Source organism: Mustela erminea, chromosome 5 (assembly GCF_009829155.1).
Source record: "Mustela erminea isolate mMusErm1 chromosome 5, mMusErm1.Pri, whole genome shotgun sequence".
In the NCBI taxonomy this organism is placed as follows: domain Eukaryota; kingdom Metazoa; phylum Chordata; class Mammalia; order Carnivora; family Mustelidae; genus Mustela; species Mustela erminea.
The window spans coordinates 106,976,135-106,995,486 of NC_045618.1; the positions used below are offsets into that span (position 1 = coordinate 106,976,135).

At 38.3% G+C, this 19,352-nt stretch overlaps 1 protein-coding gene across 5 annotated transcripts in view; it reads left to right on the forward strand.

Moving 5' to 3' along the window:
• The window catches only part of DAAM1 (dishevelled associated activator of morphogenesis 1), a 163,066-nt gene that overhangs the window by 15,112 nt on the left and 128,602 nt on the right, over positions 1-19,352 (forward strand). The window lies entirely within an intron of this gene.

Genomic DNA, 19,352 nt, shown 5'->3' on the forward strand with positions numbered 1-19,352 from the left:
TTTCCTACACACATACACCCACATAGAATGACTAATAGAGCTAATACGTGAATTTTACATATATCCATAGCTCATCAATTCATGGTGACTCTTTCATTTTTGCCCACAACTACTTTACATCAACTCTGGGATTTTTTTTTTTTTTTTAAGATTATTTATTTATTTTGGGGAGAGAGAAAGAGAGAGATTGAGAATCTCAAGCAGGCTCCAGGTCCAGCGTGGAGTTGTATGCAGTGGTCACCTGAACTTGAGATCATGACCCAAGCTGAAATCAAGAGTTGGATGCTCAACTGAGCCACTCAGGTGTCCCAACTCTGAGATTATTTTAAAGCAAATTCCAGACATCTTATAATTTCAACCCAAAATATGTTAGTATTTATATCCAAAAATATCAGGACTCTAATAATGTAACTAAAACACCATTTTCATACATAAGATAATTTACATTATTGCTCCAAAATTACCAAATATCTCATCAGCTATCAAATGTACACTTTTTAAAAAGCTTGTTAATTCAAGATTCCAGAAAGTGTCATACATTTCAGGTTTTTGTTTTTTTTTTTAATATATATATTCCTTAAGCTTCTCTAAATCCTATGCAACATTTTTCTTTCCAACATACTTGTGGAAAGAGCTGGGTTTTTTGTCCTATAGAATTTCCCACAGTCTAGATCTCATGGTACAACATCTCTTTCTATTTCCTTTCTATTTCCTTCATTTCCTGTAAATTAGTTAAGATGAAAATAATTGATGCCATGAACCTGTTGGGTCACTAGCAGTAGAAAAGCTTATTTAGTGAAAGGAATATATAGATAATTTACTAGATTCATGTTTGTATAGATATTTAGAAAAATATTTGGGAGTGGAGCAAGTATGTTAGGTTTTTTAGACTCCTATTACTGAGAGCAGTTTAAGTGTTATATACTTAGAGTGCATGAATTAGTACAGGTTAAATTCTTATAGGAAGTATACAACATACAGATTCATTAAGTGATACTTAGATTTGTTTAGTTTTTTTTGCCTAGTATTTTTGTTAAATCGGTTTTAGCTTCCATGAAAGGAAAAAAAATTTCCTAAGGAGAAAGATAATTCAGTTTTGAGTTTCAGAAAATAACCAGATTTTAAAAATTGTGAAGATCATAAAATAATTACTTTTTTGTAATAGGGCTTTGCTAATTATTTATCTGTAGGCTCTCCAAAGACCTATCCTTTGTCCTCAAAGAACATGACATATATTTAAAATTCTTACAATTGAAATATTTTATTTTTTAAAAATACAACACATTGTTTTAGGAGAACAATTTTATATGACTGCCATTGAAAGGAAGAAGAGGTTATCTAATTTAAATTTTGTTTTGAAGGAAAAAAATAGGATTGGGTTGAGATAAGTAACCGCTTAATTAGACCATAATTACTTGGAATAGGGGATACAGAAATTTTTCCATAAAGGGACAGATAGTACAAATTTTCAGCTTTGTAGGTCATGTTGTTCCTGTCAACTATTCATTTCTGTCATTATTGTAGGAAAAATAGCAGTAGACAGCATGTAAACAAATAGGTGTCATAAATTGGGGAGAAGTGAGATCTTAACAATACTGAGTCATCTTACCCATGCGCATGGAGTCTCTCTCCATTTATTTTGTTCTTTGATTTCACTCATTAAAGTTATGTATTTTCTTCATATAGATCTTATACATGTTTCATCAGATTTCTACCTGAGTATTTCATTTTGAGGGGTGGCTAGTGTCACTGGTATTGTTTGTAAAGTCACTTTTCACTCTTTCATTGTTGGCATATTGGAAAGCAGTTGACTTTAATTATTAACCTTGTGTCCTGCAACCTGCTTTTTGTTTCTGGTTTTTGTTTGTTTTTTGTAGATAGTCTTTATCAAGTTGGGAAGGTTCTTTTTTATTTCTAGTTTACAGAGAGGTGTTTTTTTTGTGTGTGTGTTTTTGTTTGTTTGTTTTGTTTTGTTTTTAAAGATTTTATTTATGTATTTGACAGAGAGAGAGAGAGGTTGGTCACAAGTAGGCAGAGAGGCAGGTAGAGAGAGGCGGAAGCAGTTTCCCCACTGAGCAGAGAGCCTGATGCAGGCCTGGATCTCAGGACCCTGAGATCATGACCTGATCCGAAGGCAGAGGCTTAACCCACTGAGCCACCCAGGCACGTTGTTATTGTTTGACTGTAGTGTATAATGCATCTTATATGTTGTTGGGCTCAATTTGCTAATTTTTTTTGGAGGATTCTTACATCTGTGTTCATCAGATAACTGCCCTATTTTTTCTTGTAATATATTTGTCTGGTTTTGCTATGAGCATAATGCTGGCTTACTGGGATGTGTTAGGAAATGTTCCCTCTACTTATATTCTCTGAAAGATTATAGAGAATTGGTATGATTTTTTCCTTAAATGTTTGGTAGAATTCACCAGTGAACCCATTTGGGCCTGGTGCTTTCTGTTTTAGAAGGTTATTAATTATTGAGTTCTCTGTTTTTTATTAGTATTAAGGCCTGTATGCAGAAACTGATCTGGATATGAAACTGATCCAAAAACGTTTCTGGATAGTTGATGCTAAAGAATAATTTTCAGAGTTAAAAAACAAGATTCTCAAAATAATAAAATAAACACATCAACGATTTTATTTAACTTACTAGTGCAGGAACCAGTAGGATTTTAGGACTAGTTCAAAAGATAACTTGAAAAAAAGATAACGTATCCATCTGTACATCCTTTGATCCATCTACCTGTCTACAATCAGAAATGCTGAAATAAATTTGTAGCAGATACAAAACTAGTTAATATCCTAAAAGACTATAAAAATTAATGTTTTTCTTTCTACATGTATGTAAATCAGTTGTACCTCTACCAGGCAAAATCTGCTTGCTTTTCTATAGATAAGGGCCATTACATTGCTGTGTGTTACCTACAAATTAACTTTCCTGCCCCTACAGAGCTGTGAAATTGGCCCAGTGGGTTCTCAAACTTTTTTGTTTCAGGATGCTTTGATCCTATTAAGTATTGAAGACCCCAAAGAAATTTGTGTGTGTATTATATTAATTAGATTAGAATCAGAATTGAGAAACTTTAAAATTATTCTTTCATTTAAAAAAATAATGAAACCTATTTTAGGTTATCATCTGACTAATGACTTCATCATGGGTATTGAAAGTTTTGGAAAATTTCACTGTGTACCTGTTGATAGAATGAGAGAGAAATGGCAAATAACATCTTGATATTATCATGAAAATAGTTTTGAACTCATAAACACCCTGGCAGGGTCTGAGGCACTCCAGGCCTCCCCAAACTACATTTTGAGAACCACTGGCCTATTTAAAAGGGGGGGGGAGGTCAAAGATAATCCCTGGAGGACCTCCTAGACCACAAATAGCCTTCTACTGAAAAGATACCCAGTAATCTATTTTGCTTGTTTCTAAATCTCGTTTTTTTTCTTAACAGTAGTCCCTCCTTTGATAAAATATCATCCTGCCCAGCATGGGGCATTATCAAGGCTGTTTCGAAACTATTAAGTGAGAAACTTACTTTATTTTTTTATTACAAAATTAATGCAGGTTACTATATGAAAAAATGGAAAAAAAATAGGAAGTGTAAAGGAATAAGAGAAGTCTTACCAAGGAGGCAAATAATGTTAACATTATGGGACTACATCTTTGAGAAGTTTGGGGGAAAAATTCTGATTGTGTATTACCTGTACTTTTTTGCATCCTTCCCCCAACCAAATGTTACCATAAGCGTATTTCATGTTATGAAAACCTTTTTTAAAAAATTGAAGTTAAAAACTGACACTCTTTTTATTGTGATAAAAAACACATCATAGAGCCATCTTAACCCTTATTAAGTATATAGTTCCAGAGTGTTAAGTTTATTTACATTGTTGTGAGACGGATATCTAGACCCTTTAGTCTTGCCGAACTGAAACACTACCACTTAAACAACTCCTTTTTGCCTCCCCTCACACTTCCCTTTACCTCAGCCCCTGCTAACCTCCATTATACTCTCGTTATCTATTAATGTGGGTACTTTAGATACCTTATGTAAGTGGAATCTTAGGGCATTCTTTTGTGTCTGGCTTATTTACTTAGCATAATAAGGTCCTCAAGATTCATCCATTTTGTAGTTGGTGCAGGATTTCCTGCTTTTTTTAAAGCTGTGTAGTATTTCATTGTATGTTTGTACCACATTCTGTTTATGCATTCAACCATTGATGGACATGGGGGTTGCTTCCACTTCTTGGCTATTACGAGTAGTGATGCTATGAGCATGAGTATGCAAATAGCTCTTTGAAACCAAGCTTTCAATTTTGGGTGATATACCCTGAGCTTGGAATATGGTAGTTCTTTTTCTTTTTTCTTTCTTTCTTTCTTTTTTTTTTTTTAAAGATTTTATTTATTTATTTGACAGAGATCACAAGTAGGCAGAGAGGCAGGCAGAGAGAGAGAGAGAGAGGAGGAAGCAGGCTCCCTGCTGAGCAGAGAGCCCTATGTGGGACTCGATCCCAGGACCCTGAGATCATGACCCGAGCCGAAGGCAGCAGCTTAACCCACTGAGCCACCCAGGCGCCCTGGTAGTTCTTTTTCTTAATATTTTGAGAAGCTGCCATACTTTTTTTTTTTTAATAGCCCTTGTACCATTTTACATTCCCACCAACAAAAGTACACACATCCTCATTAACATTTTGGGGGTTCTGTGGTTATTTTTGTTGGTAAGCATCTGAATGTGTACGAGGTTTTTAAAACTCTTGATAAACTTCTAAGACGGCAGCATTTACTTCCTTTTATGTGTTGTATAGGGCAATCTTTTCCTAATGTTTTTCCATTAAAAACCATTTGAACATCATTTTTGTGTTTCAGGGTTTTTTTTGTTTTTTTGCTTCTCTTTTTGTTTTTGTTTTTTTAGGATATATTCTTAGATACAAAATAAATGGGTCAAAGGGTTATAATTTTTGAAGTTTTTTGTAAATACTACCTCAAGAAAGGTTTTTCCAGTTGACACTGAATCAAGGTATTAAAGCTTCTTTTCATTTCACACATGTTTATGTTGAGTATTATCTTACAGTTATCTGTGACTGAACAACTGGCCAATGCTGTCACATTGTATTTTAATTTGCATCTTAGATATTTGTTCAGTAGAACTTTTTTCTCCAGATCATTTGTATTTTTTTCTTTCTCAAATGGCCTGCTTGTCCATTTACCTGTTTAAATCTCAGTGTTTTAAATAGATTGTACAAAATTAATTACCAATGCAAATATGAAGCTACCAGAACTTTACATAAATGCGGTAAATGATCAAAGAAACCCTTAGAAGGAAACTTATGAGAGTTTCAGGCACATTTAAAATGAACTAAAATATTTATTTGTGATTAAGAGTGTCTGGCTGTAGATCTGCATAATTGGTTATTTTAACAAGCCCTTTCCTCATTATGTGAAGGAAAACCTTAGGTCAGCTTCTGTCATTTTATGGCTAATTTGCATTTCCTAGAGTTTGCCTCAGTTGTTTCGTAACTGTCTGTGCTTTTGCTGCTGAGAGTGAGGCTCTGCTACAGAGAAGGCACTTCTAAAGGCAGAGAGGACAGGCACATGATCTGTAGTTTTTCCATTGGACTGAACATGTTTGGAAGAATAGGAGGTAGAACAATGAAATAATCCAAATATTATGAGGAGGGAGGCAGAAGTTTATATTAGAGTGGTTTATGTGATAAAAGAAATGTTATATCCAGTACTACTTTTTGTTTATAAATGGTATTGTAAAATAGATATTTGAATGCTTAGCTAAAATATTTAAGGCAATTTGCTTGTACAGCGCTCAATATTATGAAAATGCGGTATTTAGCACAGTCCAATTATTTTCATGTCAGTGTGTCATAAGTCCATATTGTAAGGGAAATGAATTTTCTCCTACCCTAAGTGCTCTAGGTCTGTTCTAATTTAAACAGAAAATAATCCTCTTCTAAGCAGAGAGAGACATTCATGCTAAAACTAATTTCAGATGATTATGGTAGCCTAGTGATAGAATATAATGCAGTGTCTACCAGCATACTTTAGAGAAGACAACTTAGTGTTATTATGGCTCTGTTCACGATATTTGTTTGTTTATTTATTATTTATTTATTTCTGGGACTCTGTTTTGAGGCACTGTGGCTGTCTGTCTTCCTTTAAGAAGTAAATTGAAGAATGTATCCCATGGAGCTTTCTAGAAAGGCAAGTGTTGGCAGTGTTGTGCATTTGAGAGACATGATCTGACCCAGTGGTGTTTGACCCAGAGACCTTTGAGAGGATTCTCTGGAGTAAGGGACCAAGATCCTGAGAAGGCTCCTTTTGCATTCTCTCTGAAACATCAATTTATATCTTTCTCACCTGGAAGAGTGGCTATTTCTCCCCAGTGGATTTGTTAGTTCCTTGGCACCATTCAAATCGCAAATGGTTTGATTCATTGTAAGAATCAACTGATAGACCAGAATTTCCAAGAGTACCAAATGCCTTAGTAAGTAGAGAATCAGATACTGTTCACACATTCTGTGTACCGATGACAACTCCAATGCAAAATGGACCATGACATATTTTATCTTAATTTTCTATAACACTTTCTTGATTTGCAATGGTAAAATCTTATAGGAAACAGAAGAGATTATAAAGTTTTATTCTGTGGCAGATAAAGTTCTGGATTAGTCAAACATACTTTTCTTATTAGTGGTAAAGAGTTCCATATTATTTTATGAGTTTACTAAAAAATTGATTTAAGAAATATAAAATGCTGCTCTGTCATTTTTTTTTTTAAAGATTTTATTTATTTATTTGACAGAGAGAGATCACAAGTAGGCAGAGAGGCAGGCAGAGAGAGAGAGGAGGAAGCAGGCTCCCTGCCGAGCAAAGAGCCCAATGCAGAGATCCCAGGACCCTAAGATCATGACCCGAGCTGAAGGCAGAGGCTCAACCCACTGAGCCACCCAGGCGCCCCTGCTCTGTCATTTTTTGATCTAGCCAGTCCCTGATAACTCTTTTTTTTTTTTTTTAAAGATTTTATTTATTTATTTGACAGACAGAGATCACAAGTAGGTAGAGAGGTAGGCAGAGAGAGAGAGAGGAGGAAGCAGGCTCCCTGCTGAGCAGAGAGCCCGATGCGGGACTCGATCCCAGGACCCTGAGATCATGACCCGAGCCGAAGGCAGAGGCTTAACCCTCTGAGCCACCCAGGCGCCCCAAGATAACTCTTATTATAAAAGTTTTAGGTAGAATATATGACTGATGGAGTCACATTTTGTAACTTTATGTAGGTTTCATTATTTAAAGGAGCTGGTCCTAAGTAGGTCAAGCTTTGACAGTTTGTAAAATATAGTATCATTAATTTTCTACTGAGATTGGCAACTATTATTTGGTTTGTTTATTTATTATTTGGTTTAAGAACTGAGATTTTTAAATGTGTAATTTACCTTCTATTGAGGAGACATTTTTATTTGATTTGATTACTGTTATTGTTAAAAAAGATTTTATTCTTTTAAGTATTCTCTATACCCAATATTTGGCTTGAACTCACAACCCCGAATCAAGAGTTGCATGCTATGTTGACTGACCCAGCCGCGTGCCCCTTGAAGAAACCTTTCTAATAACCTTGGCTTAAAAGGGACAAAGGATAGGTCCATTTTATGGCAACAACACTAGAGTTTATTTAGTACAGTCATGTAGTTGAGAGGCATGAACTTTATTGAAGTGAAAATATTTTTTTATAGTATCGAATAGAAAGCCCTTATATTGTATTAGGAGAACTAATACAAGTAATTAAATCAAGATTTCAAACCGCACATTATTACAGAAACTCTCCGTAGGGGAATGCTGACTCTTTTGCCTACTGTCTACTTGTGTGACTTTGGCCAACATTCTCTTGGGCTTCAGTTTTCTCAGAAGTAAAGTGGCGAGGCTTGAATTAGCTCACCAGTTCTGTGACAGTTCTGTTGTCTCTAGTGGTTTTGAAAAGAATATAGCATTCACTGTCTTGAGTTGACCCTGAGTGTTCTGCATCAGAAGTCAGGATTGACTCCTTTTTAGAGCTAACAAATTGTTATGTGGGATAAGTAATTTGCCTAGTAATACATTTAGTATAATGATAGAATCAGAGAGTTCAGGTCTCCACTAACCTCTTAGATGCCTGTTTGACACAGTCTGTCACATACCCATGTCCTTCCCTCCACTTCTATCCCCTACACAGCTGTGGCAGACATGTTTACCTCATGCTTATCTAATGTGACATTTCTTTCCTACTCAGCCTGGACATGGCCTCAGAGCCCTTCTTAAAGCAATATTCTAATAACCATAACTAATAGACAATGAAACCTAACCAGTTTGACATGATAGGTAGTAGAATCTTTAAAATAAAAAGGTCACTGAAGGTTTGTTTTTTGTTTTTTGTTTTTTTAAGGAGATTTACTTGTTTGATTCAAGTGGAATATTATGGCTTTCTCTTTAGCAGGGATTCCCAATGTGATGATTCCTTTTTAATTTAAAAAACTTCTGGATTCACCCCTGGGGATAAAAATATATGTTTATAAAAAAATAAAAAATAAAAAATAAAAATTCTGGATTCCCACATGACCATGAACTCAATAACCCTTTAAATGAGTTTGTTTCGTTAGTCCCAACACATAGATTCACTTGGAAAAATGAGCATGCATATCCGTGTGAGACATTTACATGTTTATGAATTATTACCTTTGTCCCTCCCTACCCCATCCCCAGCCATCAAGAGTCAGGCATTAGAAACTGTTACTCTACCACTTTGTCTTTTGTCTTTTTTTTTCCTTGGTTTCAATTTAAGTATATTTTTTCAAGATTTTGTTCATGAGAGAGAATAAGAGACAGAGCAAGCACAAGCAGGGGGAGGGGCAAAAGGAGAGGGAGTAGCAGACTCCCTGCCGAGCAGGGAGCCCTATTCAGGGCTCCATGCCAGGACTCTGGGATCATGACCTGAGCTGAAGGCAGACGCTTAACTGACTGAGCCACCTCTGGGGCTTCTCAGTTTAAATTTTTAAAGTAGGATTGAGTTTTTGTTTTTTAGCGATCTCATCAGTTGTTTTATACTATGTACCATGCAGTCCCAATTCCAGGAGATGCCTTGGGGAGAGTCCGCCATCTCCACACCCCTTCAGCTCTAACCCGCTTGTTTACTTAAAACTTCTATATATTGGGATCCTCCGTGGGATTTCATTTGGATGAAGGGTTTCACAGCTTAAAAAAAAATTGAAAAACCCTCATAATCTCACGTTCCCATTTTACACAGAGTGTTTTGGAGTTACCTGTAAACGCTGGAGCCAGGATGAGGACCCCGATTGTCCCACTTGCAGGCCACTCTTCATCCCCCTGCCCGAGCTGCTATTCATAGGAGCAGTGGAAGTTGTAAACCGACACCACCGCCTGCTGGGAGTGGAGCACATACTTATATGGAAAGAAAAATTGTTTACATTGTAATACCAGGGGAGGGACAAATCTGTTTCCACCCTTGAATACAAGGTTATGTGGTATACATATTTGTAAATGTTTGTCTTGTTTGGGTGTGGGCTTCTCTAACTATTTGGGGTGGGTGGAGGGATGGTGAAGCTTTTTTTTAAATGTTATTTTAAAACAGTGAAGAGCGATGTGGTAAGCAGAGGATTTGCTTCCCTTCTCTTTTCTCCCAGTGCTGTGCTCCTTTCCTGCTGTGTTTGGGGGGCATGCTTTACCTTGTCTTGATTTTAAGCACTGTCCAAGCAGAGTCTTTAGTATCTTTCTTAGATTTTTGCCATCAGTCAAAGGACAACCTAAGTTCAGGGCTCATTTCTCTGCAGTGGTCCTCTTCCATGATCAAATCAACATGCCCTAGAGACACCAGCCACATAGGCTGCTCAACAGGCCCGACCTGGGCTACGCTTTTCAGTCTGGGGTATTAGCGCAAAACTGAAAGTTCCCCTGAAGCCCGCCATGATTTCTAGGAGTTGCTGTCCTTGTTGACCTTGGCTGTTTAGGGCTGTCAGCGATCCAGGTTAACTGGAATGAGTGTCTGGTGACCGATGGCTATGCTGACTGCTCCCGCAGATCCCGGACAGGCCTCTTGCTTCCTCACCCTCCCAGAAAGGTCCTCACCTCTCTTATGGAGACGCTTTTCTTTTCACTGCGGCAATGCCAAATACCTCACTCGGGCCAGTAAGTTTCAACCTCTTTCTTTCCCATATGTTTCAGTAGATACAATGATGGGCAAGGGAAAGGACTTTCTCGGGCTTGGCTCACTTTTTACTGAAGCAGTGGAGCAAAAAGTTAGGAAAGAAAGGGAAGAGAGAAAAAAAGAAACAGAAGAGAATGTTTCATGGAAAACCGACTATTAGGTAATTAAGCAGTAGTTTTTGCTCCTAATCGTAAAGCTGAGATGTAGAGGGAATTTGGGGAACTTCATGGAAGACTTTCCATGAAATTCCAGTAGGAATTTCTTGCCATTTTCCACATGGCAGTTGCAACAACTGTCTGCAGCCTCTTCCTCTCGTCCTTCAGCTCTCCAACAGTCTCTCTTCTTTCAGAATGAATTAGGATGGCAAATTACAGGCTCTTTGTCCACTAAGGAGAGACTCTGAGAGCTTTAGTGACTTTAGCATATCACCCTCAGGGCTGCTCTAGAGAAAGACTTTCCAAGTTCCCTTCCATTGGTGGTTCAGTGGTAGAATTCTCGCCTGCCAAGTTCCCTTCCAGGGCAGAAGCTTGGTGAGTCACTCAAGTTTGAAGGGCCCTTCAAGTGTGTATGGACTTAAGTTGCTGGGAATATTTCACTAACGGTAACTTAAGTGTTCTTCCAGAGGCAAGTAAAGAACCGGGAGGTGTTAAAATGTCCACCACTCATCTCCTTGTCATTGGAATTCTTGATTAGTTTACCATAATTCAACTAGAGTGACTGGTAAAAAGGGTGAGAGTATTATCACAAGGTTTATTCCTCAGACCCTTTTTATAAAAGGCATCCCTAGAGGGGCACCTGGGCGGCTCAGTTGCTTAAATGTGAGTGAGACTCTTGATTTCGGCTGGGGGGGGCGATCTCAGGGTCCTGGGATCCAGGCCTGGGGCTCATGCTGGATGTGGAACCTGCTTCAGATTCTCTCTCCCTCTCTCTGTGCTCCCTCTTCCCCAACCCTATATCTGTGTGCTCTCTCTTAAAAAAAAAAAAAAAAAAAAAAGAATAAAAGGCATCTCTAGAAATCTGAGTAGGATCTATACTCTAGTTAACTGTAATGTGTCAATATTAATTTCCTGGTTTTGAGAATGTATCATAGTTACAGAAAATACTACCAGTGGGGGAAGCAGGGAATTTTTCTGTACGTTTTGTGGGTGTTTTTTTTTTTTTTTTTTTTTTTTTTTTTGCAGTTTCTTATAGTCTGTGATTATGACAAGGTAAAAAAAAAAAACAAAAACAACAACAAAAAAAACCCTTGAGAACAATTATCCTTCCAGGTGAGACATTTCAGGTCTGACTTCGTTTGCTTCTTGATTTCCATCCTTGCTTCCTCCCTTCCTCCTTTCCTTTATTGATAAGATACATTTCACATATATAAGTCATGTGTTTCAGAGCAAATCTGTTTTTCTCCCTGTTCATGGGCTTATTCGGAATTGTGCAACCATCCCCACCATCTAATCCTTGAACATTTTCTTTCTTTTCAGTTGTTTCAAGTCTATGGCCATACCACCCTGAATGCGCCCGATCTTGTCAATTGTTTCAAAAAGTTTTGTGTTTACTTAAGCAATTTCAACACCCAACATGGGGCTCTAACTCACGACTCTAAGATCAAGAGTTGCATGCTTTTCTGACTGAGCCAACAAGGCCCCTCTAATCCTAGGACATATTCAGCTCTCCAGAAAGGAACTTCATAGGCATTAGCAGTCATCCATGACTGCTGTCATCGTTTTTGTGCTCCCATTTTCAGTCTCATCCTCATCTCCATCCCAGGCAGCCACGAATCTGCTTTCTCTGTGTGGATTGGCCTGTTCTGGGCATTTAATGTAGATGGAGTCAGACAATATGCGGCCTTCTGTGATGGGCTTCTTTCACTTAGAATAATGTTTTCAAAAGTTCATCTGTGTCATAGCATGTATCAGTACAACAGTTCTTTGTTTTGTTGCCAAATAATATTTCATTTTATGGATATACCACATTTTGTTTATTTGTGGAGATTTTGGTGATTTCCATTGTTTTGTCATTATGAAGAACGCTGCTATCACTATTGTGTACAAGTTTTTGCGTGAACATATGTTTTCAGTTTTCTTGGGTAAATATCTAAGTATAGAATTGCTGGGTCATATGGAGACTCTATGTTTAACATTTGAGGAACTGCCAAATTGTTTTCTGAAGTGGCTGTACCGTTTTATCGTTTTATATTTCCATCAGCAATGAATGAGGGTTCCAATTTCTTTACATCTCAGGTGTTTCACCATATTTTTGTTGTGTTTGCAGAATGCTTCCTCTTGTCTTGGTGGGTATGAGATCAGGGAGATGAGTGATAATTTTGGAGGAAATGAAACAAATGAAAATGAAATAAATTATTTTCAGATTGGCTCAGTGTAGTTCTGGAAACCTTTCAGCCCTGAGCCTACAAACCTTCCTGTTTGACTGGATATGACATTACCAGGAATTTTACTTTCCTGCTTTTATTCTCCCTAAGGAGAAAAAAGAAATATGTCTTTTCCTCAGCTAGACATGGAGGGTTCAAACAAACATAAAAGACCCCTGAGTTATTAACAATTCCACGGGAACATGTACTTGGTTTATGCCCAGAATAGTTTTTCTCCAATCACTCTCTTGGTGCTTCCTCTGTGCTGCTCTCCACCGGAGCGTAACATAAGAGCTGAATCAAGGTTTGTTCAGTCGGTGTTTGGAAAAGAGACGGTGACTGGATGCTGGTCAGCTGGCTCAGGGCCGTTGGCAGGCCTGGCCTAGACCATGGTTTCTGCAGGCCGCAGCATCTCAGGCTTATTACAGGCCTGCGCACGACAACGGTTGCGTGTACCATGTTCATAGTCCACCATGGCCTTGAACAGGCAAGTTCAGAGATCCTGGAAGTGGCCCAGGACACCAGCCAAAGGCAAGATCCCAGATCCTTTGCTCTGTGTGGGACCTGGGGAGTAGGCAGGGAAGGGAACAATGAGAAATGGAGAAATGAATTGTCGTCTCTTCGTCCTGGTACATAGCTCTAACTCCCACTACCTTCTGGCCACTTTCGGTTACTTTGGGTTATGTATTGGCAGTGAGAAGTCAGATTACTGTAGTGGAGAAGGCCTGCCTCTGATGACTGCTCTTTTTGCATTCCCTCATTTTTATTCTCGCAAGATAGAACTTTATGAATGATGTTTGTGAACATAGATTGCCTCTAGATTTTCATTCCTACACCCAGTGTGAGCCTCTTTCACTCGTCTTGTGACACAGGGAGGGTCTGGAAGGCGAGTGTTGGTCCCTGGGGCTTCACCAACCCTGTTTTAGCTGGTCTGCTCCTCTGAGCATTGTCTAGTCATACCTCCTGTGACTTGCCAGAATCCCTCCCTGAAATGACCTGCTCAAATCAGGACAGGACCTCATGTTCCTCTCTGCTCTCCATTAAGAACTGCCCATCTCATGCACATACATTCAGGTCCTGTGTTAGCTCTATCACGTCAGTATTTTGCTTTCATTAAAGTGAAGTGTGTGTGAGTGGGTGATTTTTGGACAGCTGCCTATGTATTACATCCTTGCAGATTGCCTATGCATTTTATTACGCCTGTATGTCCTAGATTAGGCCCCCTCAAAAAAAGATTTTAAGTACAACTATTTCAAGGGTCAATATCACATCGCCGTGAAGTATTTATTGGTAAACTTTAGAGTAGCAGTTGATGTGTTTTTTTGTTAGCTATGCCTCTGTGAAATTTCTGTAATAATCTGTATATTTGGCTTAATTACTTTATTGGAACTGCAAAGAGTTTAATTCTAAATATATACATACACATACATAAATATATACACATGTATACATAAATATATAAATATACATTTCTTTTGACTTATTATGGTCCAGCCATGCTTTGACTGGATTGAGAGTTCATAATGCCTTCTCATACTCCCCCCAAATTGGAGTTTCCTGCAGTTTAAACATTTTTTGAACATTTGTTCAGCTGACATTATGTTTGACCTGGTTTTGGGAGAAAGAGAACTGTCTGAAAAAGGCTGGTTCTCCTGCGGGTGGGGCTTAACCTGTACCTGTGCTTTTTTTGTCACTGGCCACGGTGAACTCAAAGAGGCAGCCTGTCTGACCTGCCAGGTCTCAGGCCTCGCTTCCTGTGAGTGTCTGTTAACTGATTTCTGAGGCATCAGTCACCGTAACACTTCATACAGCTACCTTCAACTTGAGTACCGGAGTGGATTTACCTACATTACAGTTTCTTCAATATAAGGCCAGTATTATCTGATAAAGGAAAATCATCCTCTCATCTCTTTGTGGGATTTTCACCTTTAATGGGCTTCTGAATATATCAGTGTGGTTTGTGACTGACATTACGAGAAGTCTGAGATTTGATTCTTCTAAATAAAACGTGTCCTACAGAGTCCAAAATGGTAGCAACTAGTCATCTGGGGCATTTAAATTATAATTAGTTAAAATTTAAAAGTTGAGTCTGTCATTCTTACTAGCCATATTTCAGACCTTCGTTAGCCACATATGGCTGGTGGCTATTCTCCTGGACTGTGCAGAGATAGAGCGTGTCAGCACAGACTAGGGTGATTCTCAACTTTTCTCTCTCCCATAAAGTCCAAGCAAGACATTAACCACAGCAAAGAGAAAGCTTTGCTTAGGTGAATTTAAGTGCTGGTAAATTGCTGCTGTCTATTCCTAGCCTAAATGTGAGAGGTAACAGGATGTGTCATTCATGCTTCAGTTGTTTCTGGGCAGTGTTTCCTTGCTATGGTTCAGTTTCCAAAGGGCTGTGAATGTCCAGTAATCAGAATCACTCATATTCCAATGCATGTTAGACATTCTGAAACAGTATAAATAATTACTATCTACATCCCCTCCATCAGAACTGGTACTTCTAGAGGCTCCTGGCTGGCTTAGTGTGTAGAGCACGGGACCCTTGATTTCTGGGTTGTAAGTTTGAGCTCCACATTCAGTATAGAGATTACTTTAAAATAACATCTTTAATTAATTAATTAAAATAACATCCTTCAAACAAACAAACAAACAAAAAACCTGATACCTCTAATTCCATCATCCGGGAGTGAGATGAGGGTAAAGTAAAATTTTACTTGACTTTTGGGAGGTTAGGTTTCATTTTGGTTTAAATTTATGTCTATTGACTTTTAGTTCTTTGGAGTTACTTTTAAGACTGGATATTTGTTAACTATATTTACCTACCTTGAAATTTGTATCCACACATTATAAATTTATGAACAGAAGAATTAGGCACAAGTCTTCTACTCCCTCACCCTACCGCAAGTGACTGTTCAGTTGGTGCTTTTGTGTAACTGACATCTAAGGACTGAGTACATACATGCTATAGAACATAGGCACACAATGTGTTAGCTCTCCAGGAAGGTTCTGGTAAATGGACAGAGTAGTGGCAATTAACTGAAAGACCTTTCCTAGCCAATGTAAGCATTCTTTCTTTGACTTCAATACCTTGAATAATTCTCAGTGGCTTAAGAATATATAATTGTGTTCTTTCTAATGTGGGCATTTGGTGGTGATGGTCTGTACATCAAAATTATATCTAAATTCCTCTTAGGTGAGGGGTGTGATACTGAAGAGGAATTTAACACTCTCTCTCGCCAGGACCCAACCTCTCTCCAACACCGTCAAAGTCTATCTTCAGAAACCTTGTAGGTGAGGTTGTATGAAATTTTTTTTTAATAAATGATATTTTCCTGGGGGCTGGAAAAAACTCCGTAGCAATTAGCCAGTTGTTGGCGTAACTGCCTGGGAAAATCATTGCCATGCTGTGATGTGATTATTCTGGTTCTTGTTCTCTGCTGTCTTCTGGGACAGGCAAGAGGACTTTTTATTCTTGTTCAGCACTTCAAGAAGCAGCTTTTATATTCTCTCTTTCATGAACAATCACTCATTTTCTTTATTCTTTTATTATGTTTTATGCCTGCTTAGAATTGGTAGTGCCTTTTTTTTTAAGCCCATGGTAAATTTATATGTAAACTATGATAAAATACTCTGTCCTCCAAGAGTAAAACCTGGGATAAAGTCTAGAAAATTGGAATTTCTGCCTTTCAGAGCTGGATTTTAGGTCTAGTAAAAAATTAGTGTCAATTGCTTTCATATGTTCATGAACATATAAACACATAATGTTTAGTTCGAACATGAACTTGGCTCTCATGTGTTCTGATTCATTGAGTGCTTACTCTGGCTTCTTGTTCTCAAGGTCCTGCTTCTCTAGTGTTCCTTAGGTGTCTGCTCCTCTGCCTCAGGGACTGTTGTACTATATCTAGCCATGCTTTTATTGATTTTTAACTGTGATTTAATACCTTGCTCCAAATGCATACATTTACCTTGGCTGGGTGCTAGCCATAGATTGTCTTTGGACCCAAGTGTGATTCCTGCTATGGATGTAACTGCTTTTTGAAAACACACATTTTCCGGAATGACATCTATATTACTCATCTTTGAGCCACGTTGTAAAGTATTGTCTTGGATTTAGTTCTTGATTTTAAGCATTTGATCCACATTTCAAGGCCTCTCCTTCTGTGATTTTGTTTTACCAGAAGCTTTTGGCAGGAGATAGAATGATCTGGGGGAGAGATCCATGAAAGTCAGGGAATCAATAGCTCTGTTCTCTGGACATCATAGAACTTAACTAAATTTTAAGCTCCTGAAAGGCAAGGGCAGTATATGTACTACCTGTACTTAATCTATAAGTATTTAATCTATAGTATTTAACCTATAATTGGCTGATTGATTAACTCTAGAGCAAATGTGCTCAGTGTGTTGTTGTTTTTTTTTTTAATTTGTTTTTCATTTTCGTTAACATTTAAGGTGCTAAAATTAAATATTCTATCTTAAAGATGTTTGCCTAGTTTTGAACAATGATCTGGTTCGTGGTTTCTTTGTTAAGCACACTCATTGTTTCCAATTATACTTATTGTGAATCTATTAATGATAATACTTTTATGATGAAGTTAAAAAATCGAATATAGTTAATGAAGCAACACTGATGAAACCGTTTTTTCCTCTAATACAGTATAGGACGTGGCTGTCTCATTCTTTGCCATTCATTGCTTCCCCTCTCCACCTTATTCCACAGATTTGCTTAGCCTCATTTCTTTCATTACCAGTGAGGACCCCTAAGACCAAATGCAGTGGCTTTAGGATTCTGGATTCATCATGGTGTGCAGGAGAGTGCGGTGTTTGGTGGGCAGACATCTTGGTTTGAGCCTGTTGTGGGCCAGCTTCATAGAGAAGCCACCACGTAGGACCAGTGGTGCTACTTCCTTATTCTTTTTCTTTTAGCTGATGCATCAGAATTATTTTGATTGTAAGCAAGAGAAACTAAATTTAAACAAAAAAGGAAAAAAAAAAGTTGCCTGAAGAATATGAGGTGGGCCTTGTACCTGTAAGAAAGCTGGAGAGCACTGGTACTTCTAGAGATTTAGAATTCCAAGGAGAAAGTCTGCTTGCCTATCCCAGGTCTTTGTTCAGCATTGGCACATTTTTGGCATGGTTGGAGGGGTAGGGAGTGTGACCCCAAGCATGCAAGGAATAGGGGTAGGTGATTCCCTATAAAATCCATATGCTAGGCAGGAAAAAACAATACTAGATTGCAACAGGATTCTCAGTTCTCTGAAATGGTGCGGGGGGAGCACTTAACATGATTTTAACCATGTATCTGCTAGCTTGGGTTAAATCCCCCTTTTGCTAACAAGAGAAATAGAAGTTGAGAGAGATCAAAGAAGGAAATATTGTCATTAGATTGGGAGGCATTGTCCTAAAAATACAATATGGGGCGCTTCCCCTAGAATCTAGGAGTGGGCCTTGGTACTCAATAGCCCTAGTGACCCGGATCATTTTCGGGGGCACCGTGTGTCACCGTGTGGGTGGTGCTGCCCAGCTCCACTAACAGAAAGTACAGCATGAGTGGTGCCCCAGAGTTATACAAAGTCATGGTCTCCGGTCAGGTTTCTGTCCGATTCTTCTCTCACTTCTATATTTTCATAAAAAGTGTTCAGCATAGGTCCACTGTTTCCAGTTAAACAACTAACAACTCTTGAGTCAAAATACTCAGTTCTGCATGGTTTAATTAATACATGGTATGCCTTTAAAATAATTCTCTTATGTTCTAATTTTAGCTTCTGATTCTTTATACAGACTCTGTTGCAAATACAGTGGGTACTTTAGAAAGTGAACCACCATATAGAAATGGGTTTACGTATGAGCAGGAAAGGTGTGGTGTACCTTTCATTTCCTTCCTTCTGTCCCACACTCCTGAAAATGTGCATTCAGTGAAAGAGGGGCAAGTCTCCAACTCTCATTCCATTATAGACTACCTATATAGGTCACCTTCTTCTTTTCTTACATTGTTTAGCTGAGACAACTGGCCATGAGATTATGAGAACTACGTTTGTGTGAAGATCCTAAAGGACTTGTTTGGGATGGCTAGGTATCAGAAGTGTGATTTGCAAGTTTAATTTGTCACAACTCTGAACATCCCTGTAAGTGTTCATGTTCAAAAAGAGGGGGAGGGTTCGGATGTGGGCCTGGATTTTTGGGACAGGTTATCTGTAACCACATCCTTATGTAGATTTCCATGGTGTCCCAAACCAGATCTGGTGCTCCTGAACATGATTAGGAGAAATTGTTTGCCCTATAAGTTCCTACACTAAACCTTGACTCTTCTTGAGGGCAGGGATGGGTTCTTGTTTTCTGTCCTACCATCACTGCTGGGCGCCCATACGCATGCCCATGACTATTGAATGAGTCGTACTTATAGCTCCAAAGGCAGGCTGTCACTGTATACTTGGTGACTTCTTAGGCCCAGTCATTACCACCAGGCTCTATCTTTGCTTTGTACTGAAATAATCAAGGTGGGACTATTGTTCCCATGTGACCAAAGGAGCATACTCTTATGCCTAATCCGCTCTTATATAGTGAAAAGGGATCCTTTGGTAATCCATTTCTTTAATTTTTGCACTACCATTGTAGTTCTATAATTCTAAGTAGTGTGGCAAAAAGAAGTAAGACTGTCTTTTTCTACCTTCCATTGGGGAAAGATTGACCTCAGCTGGACGCAGTGTGGAGCATAGAATCTGGTTACTAGTAGATACCCTTTAAATATTTTTTGAAGAAGTGCTGGAATTATATATGTCAACCTGTAA